Source organism: Gavialis gangeticus, unplaced genomic scaffold, assembly GCF_001723915.1.
Source record: "Gavialis gangeticus isolate Ggan-Ray unplaced genomic scaffold, GavGan_comp1, whole genome shotgun sequence".
Lineage (NCBI taxonomy): Eukaryota > Metazoa > Chordata > Crocodylia > Gavialidae > Gavialis > Gavialis gangeticus.
Genome location: NW_017729029.1, coordinates 49,802,364 through 49,808,795, shown reverse-complemented (window position 1 = coordinate 49,808,795; position 6,432 = coordinate 49,802,364).

Here is a 6,432-nt window from a genome sequence, read left to right as displayed (position 1 = left end):
TTTCTGGAGCTCCTTGGAAGCTCAACTGTGGTCTGTCACAGAGCTGTGCACCCAGAAAGCAGCGTGCAGATGAAGAAACCCTCCATCTAGATCCGAGAAAAAAAAGTTTGATATAAGTAGGTGCTCTAACACACACAGATAACAGGCCTGTCAAAACCAAGCATCTTCAGAGCTAATGCAAATGCCTCCCACTACATGCAATCATTTTCAGATTCAAAATGGGTATTGCTTAAGTGGGATGCCAATGATACTTGTAACTCTTCAACAGTAATGTTCACCTCTGCAACGTTTTCATCTTAAAAACATGCACAAGAATCTTTCAACAATGGAATAGAAGAAGGAAGTAGCCAGTTTTCTAAACCTAAAAATATTCTAGGTGCTGCCATGCAGAGGAATCTAACAAGCCATCTCTTTTGCCTTAGAAACTATCCTATTTGATGTCCCCTCAATAAGAAGGGACAGAGAACAGAATCCCACCTCTGTTCAATGACCGTGTAAATTCAGAGTAATTCCATCTTGGTTTATAACCTTATCATTTAAATGAGAATGAGGAGAGGCATGTTGCCTGCTTCATGGCATCTGTATAAGACATCGGTTGGTGTGTTATAAAGTTGGACTGTTATAAAGCAAGCCCAGCCTTGGAACACTGAGTGAAGCATCCAAAATTTGCACCCTCAAATCTTTGGGTGAGAAGCAGTTTGGTGAACATTCAAGTATCTTATAATCATTCTTTGCTTTTTTGGGAACATGATATCATGACAAATAGATTATGGAGTGTCCAGCATGTTTTCCTGAGTTAGTTTTATTGATATGGCATGCGTGGTTTGTAGCAACAGGCAGCATCAAGCTGTGTTCATCCTTGTCCTTACGTTTATATGAATTGCAGTATTTGATATAGATGTACTTTTGACATGTTCTTTATATTTTAGCCAAGACTGTTTAGTGGGGCAATGATTAATTTAATCATTCCTTACCTATTCACATTTGAAGAGGTAATTGCCAAGAACTAGCATTTGACATGAGTTTGTTTGTTCATCACCCTTATAGGCTTGCTCTGAGGCACATGATGAATTTACATTCTAAAAGAAGGGACTTGTAAGAATATCACCTGGCTATTCAGGCTACTGGGCATGTGGGGGTGGGGGGAAACAGGCAGAATTCTTACTGTAGTGAGAGATAGAATATTAATGTTTTAGGAGATAATATTAATAATCTTCATTTCTGAAAGGATACATATATTGTCCTCTTAAATTAGATCAGGAATAATTTCTAGTTCGGTAAACACCTTTGACAGGGGCAGATAGTTATATGCATAGTGTGGGCTTCCCAAGTATCTAGTGGGTGATGTACATGGATAGCCAAATAAGATGCTTAGAGTGTATACAGAAGTGCTCTGTGCATGTTTTGCAGTTCTGTAATTTAGAGCACTTTTTATAGCACTATAAGTTGCAGCGCTCTTAAACACGAGAGAAGTGCAGCGCTGGTGGGGGAAAGCTCTGAGCCTCCTCTCACATTCCAGGCTAGGAGGCAGGGAGCGCTCCACAGGCTCCTGGGGCTTCTCCACCGGTCAGAAATTTGACTAGCACACAGAAGTTATTTAAAGTGCTCTAGATTGCTAACATGCTGTAAAATACAGTGCTTCAAATTTAACGCCTGTTTTAATAAGGATTAATTTAAAACGCTGTACCCATTTTAAAGTGCTATTAAGCCATGCACTTCTGTTAAGCCATGGCAATAAATGACTTTAAATGGCAAAAAAGCAACTTCTGTACACACCCTTAAGCTTCATCTTGAGAGCAAATTTTTGTCTTCAGTTTGTTCCTGGGTATAGGGAATGGTTTTAGGCCTTCAGCCAGTGGACAGAGTAAAAGTAGGCTAACAGGAGAACTTACAAGAGGCCCTAGCAAGAAGGTCAGAGGCAGAAGCTGCTTTCTAATCTGTTGAGCTAGGCAGGAGCTGTAGTCTTAGAGTTAAGATGCAGGGTAAGATCAGGCTATTGTTTTGATATATCTATATATAATTTTGTTTGTTCTTGTATCTCTGTCTGTATCTCAACAAATGGTTACTGGTTTCTTAGTTTGTTCATGGGGGGGGAGGGGGTTATATAATACATCCTTTTATTATCGTCTTAATTTGATTATTGACAGTCAGTTTGATTTCAGAGTATTTGACCACCCAGGCAGACCTCTTCCCCAGAAGAGGGCACTCCATCTTTTCTGAGCGCATGACTGAGCCCGGGCATATCATACATAGATCCTTGCATTTCCACAGAAAGCAAGCTGAAAAAAAGCCCAAACATTCTGGGTACTGAACAATTATGTAGGACTTACCAAATTCCCTCAAAAAATCCTTTGCCCAAGACTACCAGACAGATTCTAAACTAGGCAACATATAGGTAAAACTAGAAGCATGGCAAAAGATTACTCAACAGAAGACATAAAGAAAGTGTTGCAAGTATGGCTGGGCTGAACTTAGATTCAAAAAGATTTGAGGCAGGTGTCATCTCTTTTCAAAGTGCTTCAGTATAGACCAGAGGTTTTCAACCTTTTTTTTTGTTTGCAGACCTCTAAAAAATTTTGAATGGAGGTGCAGACCCCTTGAATTATAAGTGTGGGTATTCACATAGTTTTGGTTGATTATGATCATCTTTTATGAACCTCATAGACAGTCTGTGGACCCCCAGGGGTCTCTAGACCACAGGTTGAAAACCACTGGTCTAGACCATAGGAAAGTCTACGGCTAGTATATGCTACTTAGAAAGGTTAGGCTGGATAACTACAGTGATAGCCTTTTCTGCATCAGATTTCTTCGCTCGTTCTTCCCTCCCCCTTCAACACTCAACATGCTCATTGCGCAGTATTTGTATTGTATTTAATGAATCAATGCCAGGCCCCAAAACTTCCACTGGAATCCTCCAGGAGTCAAGAAATACCATTTTCCTCTGAGAGCACCAGAGAACGATATGTTGAGATGAGATATCGGGCAAGGTGAACTATTGGCTGTAGTGGTAGTTAGGCAAGGACTATAGGAGTTTTTATTTGCCAACTTCTTGGCTATATTTCACCTAAACTTTTCACCACTGCAGGTGCTCATGCTCCTGGTCCCCGGCCTCTTTACATCTGCCCCTCTTCCCACCATACGCCTCTGTGAAGACTGATCTGTTTTGTAATTAGCCATGTACGTTGACCTTCAACATGACACTACAAAATGTGAAACTGTTTTCATTTAGTTCAATAACCTCACTCAGTCAGCACCATTAATGAGTAAAAAAAATGAACCTAAATAAAAGTATGGTAAGTGAAAGCGAACAACAGTGAATATTTGCAAAGAAAATGGGTAGGACTGATACAGGCAGCTTTGTTATTGTGCACTGGGGAATGACTCTTCATTTTTTCACACCCTGTCAATCCTACTTGACACTTAGTCATCCTTTTCTATTGAGGCTTTGATTCTCTGTGTGCATAAGGCATATATAACTAGGCATAATCCATTCCAGCCTTTGGCTGGATTAACATACATGGTGCCTCAGGCATCTGAGTTCCTCTAGGAACATGACACCAACACAATTGTAAGATTTCCCAAAATCATATAGCTAAAAGGTATCTATGGTTTTGCATGCTTTTTGTGCTGCACTGTGCTTAATTCCGGTTGCAAATACAGACCACTAACGAATGTAAAGAGATGTTTTCATTCTTATTAACGTTGAATCGGAAAGTCACTTGTGTGATGGTTCTGTCATACGTGGGAATGTGTGCCTCATACCACTGTCTTTCTGGAAGAAGTCTGCCTCTAGGGACACACAAAAAATAACCATTAACACAAGCTACCTAACAGCTTTGCTTAAAGGGCAAGAGGTAAAACAGGAGATAGTTGCCTCGAGGGCTTTTTTTCCCAACCTCTAAAAAGACACCACACCAATCTGAATAATGAAAGATTGGAACAAATGCATAGTAGAGAAATGAGGAATAAAAAGGAACTGGTGTATGGTTCAGGGAAAGAGACAAAGCCTTGTATTACCAGACCTGTCAGGATGTTGGAAACAAGTAGTCTTCCCTTGGTAGGACAGTTACACACAGAAAAGGGATTTTAAAATCCCCTTTCTCCAGTGCTTTGCCCTAATTGTGTGTCAGATTCAGAGCTGCTCTGTGATATTTCATGCATATTTTTACGTTTCCCTGACTATTAGAATGTTTTCTATATGAGTTAAATCAGGGGCATGCAGCAGACCAAGCAGAGGAAGGGGACTGGTGTGCTTGCAGAGGGTGTGGGACTTGCCTTGTGGCACACCTGCCAAAAAGGTTGGCTACAACCAGTGTGAAATAAATATGAGGTAATTCAACAGGTTTGGGAAAGAGGCAGGCAGGAAATTAATGGCTTGAGCCAAGCACTCCTCAACAAACACTACTTCATAATTGTTCAGGAAGAGCGGCAGCTTTGATGATTTTTGCCTCCATCTTCAATTGATCGACAACACTGGTTTTCAACCCAGGTGGAAAAAAGGTGGATGATACAGAACTCTGGCAGGGCTGCACAAGTCAAAAGGAGTGCAACACGGTGAAAGTCCACTGCAGGTGAAGTCAAGGAATAGGTCCTAATACCCAGGGCAGGGGCAGGAAGAGAGGAGGGAGGCAGGGTACTTGGAGCCCAGAGGGATAGAAGTGCACAAGTTCATATAACTGTAGAACTACCTACATTTGGACTCTGGAATATTCAGACAGAGTTAACTAGCTTAATACATTCTGTTTATTTGTGAACTGAAGAACAGATCTTGGTATTTTGAGATTCTTTTCGATCTGGAAAATATGAAATGGAGTATTGCCCATATCTGTGCCACAGTTTATTTTTGGGTGAGAGCAGTCTACTCTTTTACAGCAAGCAAAAAAGTACTTTCTTGATGGTCTTAGAAACTGCTGAAATGCCAGTAAAAAAATAAATATGTTGAGGACAGCTGTGAAATGTTGCAAAGAATGATCGTCTTAAATCAGGCACTGCTTTCAAGCACAAAGAACATTTATTCTTCCATTTAAGTAGAGATATACCTCTAGGACTAGAAAGAAACAACTAAAAGGTGAAATAGTCCATGTATGCCATTTTTAAAACTTTACTTTCAAAAGGTTTCCTAGTGGGTTCAGCTAATCAAGTCAGAGTGCAGACACAGCGATGAACAGAGGGAACTAGATCCTAAGGAAAAATCAGAAAGTGTTTAAATTTAGTGTGTTCACTTGGATATACAGCTGGCTTTTCATTAAAAAAACCAGGGAGCTTTTATTAAGACTGACCGTATAGTACATATTCTCCTACTGTCCAAAATAAAGTGAGTAATGGATTAGTTGTTCCTACAACTAGTTCTGGACAGCACTAAAAATATAGGGTTGATAGAAAAAATATTTTCCACTTGGTTTGCCAAATGATATTGGTCTTCCTGCCACCAGGCAATGATTAAGGTGTTATCCTCCCCACCTGCATTCTATTCTTTGCAACGATCCACAATGCAAGCCCCAACTTTTTACTCCATGAGGTCCTAATGACAACAAAAAAAACAGCTCAGAAAAGACATAATGGGGCACTTCAGTCTCCAGACTTGTCACCTGCTCCCTTGAAACAAGGATAGAGCTCGGGCAAGAGCCAGTCTTTTACAGGACTCACCTATTCAAAGGGAATTTGCCAACCATTTGAAGGACACTTCCTTGAGCAATGTAGCAAGTGCTGGGCCCCAGGAGTAGCCGTGTCACCCCTTGGTGGCCTCACAGCTCCTGCTTCACCCAGGCTTTCTGGGTACCCTCCCCCTTTTCCCCACCTGCCATACTTTGATGTAAATATTTAATTTGGAATAGGGAGTAGCACTGTATGAAATTTTGCCCGGTGCTTCATTTCAAAGCTGTTTGAATGCGTTTCGAGCTCAAAACAGGGAAATTAAAATGAAACAAAAGCCTTCAAAACAGCTTTGAAATTGGGCACTTGAAACATTTTGAGTTTCGAAGCCAGGCTTAATTGGCTACAGCACCGGTCCCAGCTGGCAGCACCAGACTCCTGTGATTGGCAAGCAGATTGGGGGTGTGCCTGCCCCCCTCCCACCCCAGTCCCAGGGCCCCCAATCTGCCTGCCAGATCATAGGAGGCTGGTTCTGCTGCTTGGGGCCAGCAGCGGCCCATGCTGGGAAGATTGATGCTGCTGATGGCCCCAGCCAGCAGCAGCACTGATCTTCCTGGCGCTGGGTGCAGAATAGCCTATGGGTGAAACATTAAAACAGCGAAACAGTTTCAATGAAACAAAATGGAACAGTGCTTTTGAAATGAAAATCAAAATGAAACACTGTTCCATCGAGATAGAAGTCAAAGCACAACAGTGGTGTTTCGCACAGCCCTAATAGGGAGGTGGCCAGGCATCCCAGAGCAAGCTCTCACCCTGTAACTGCCTGTGTTCTAACACACT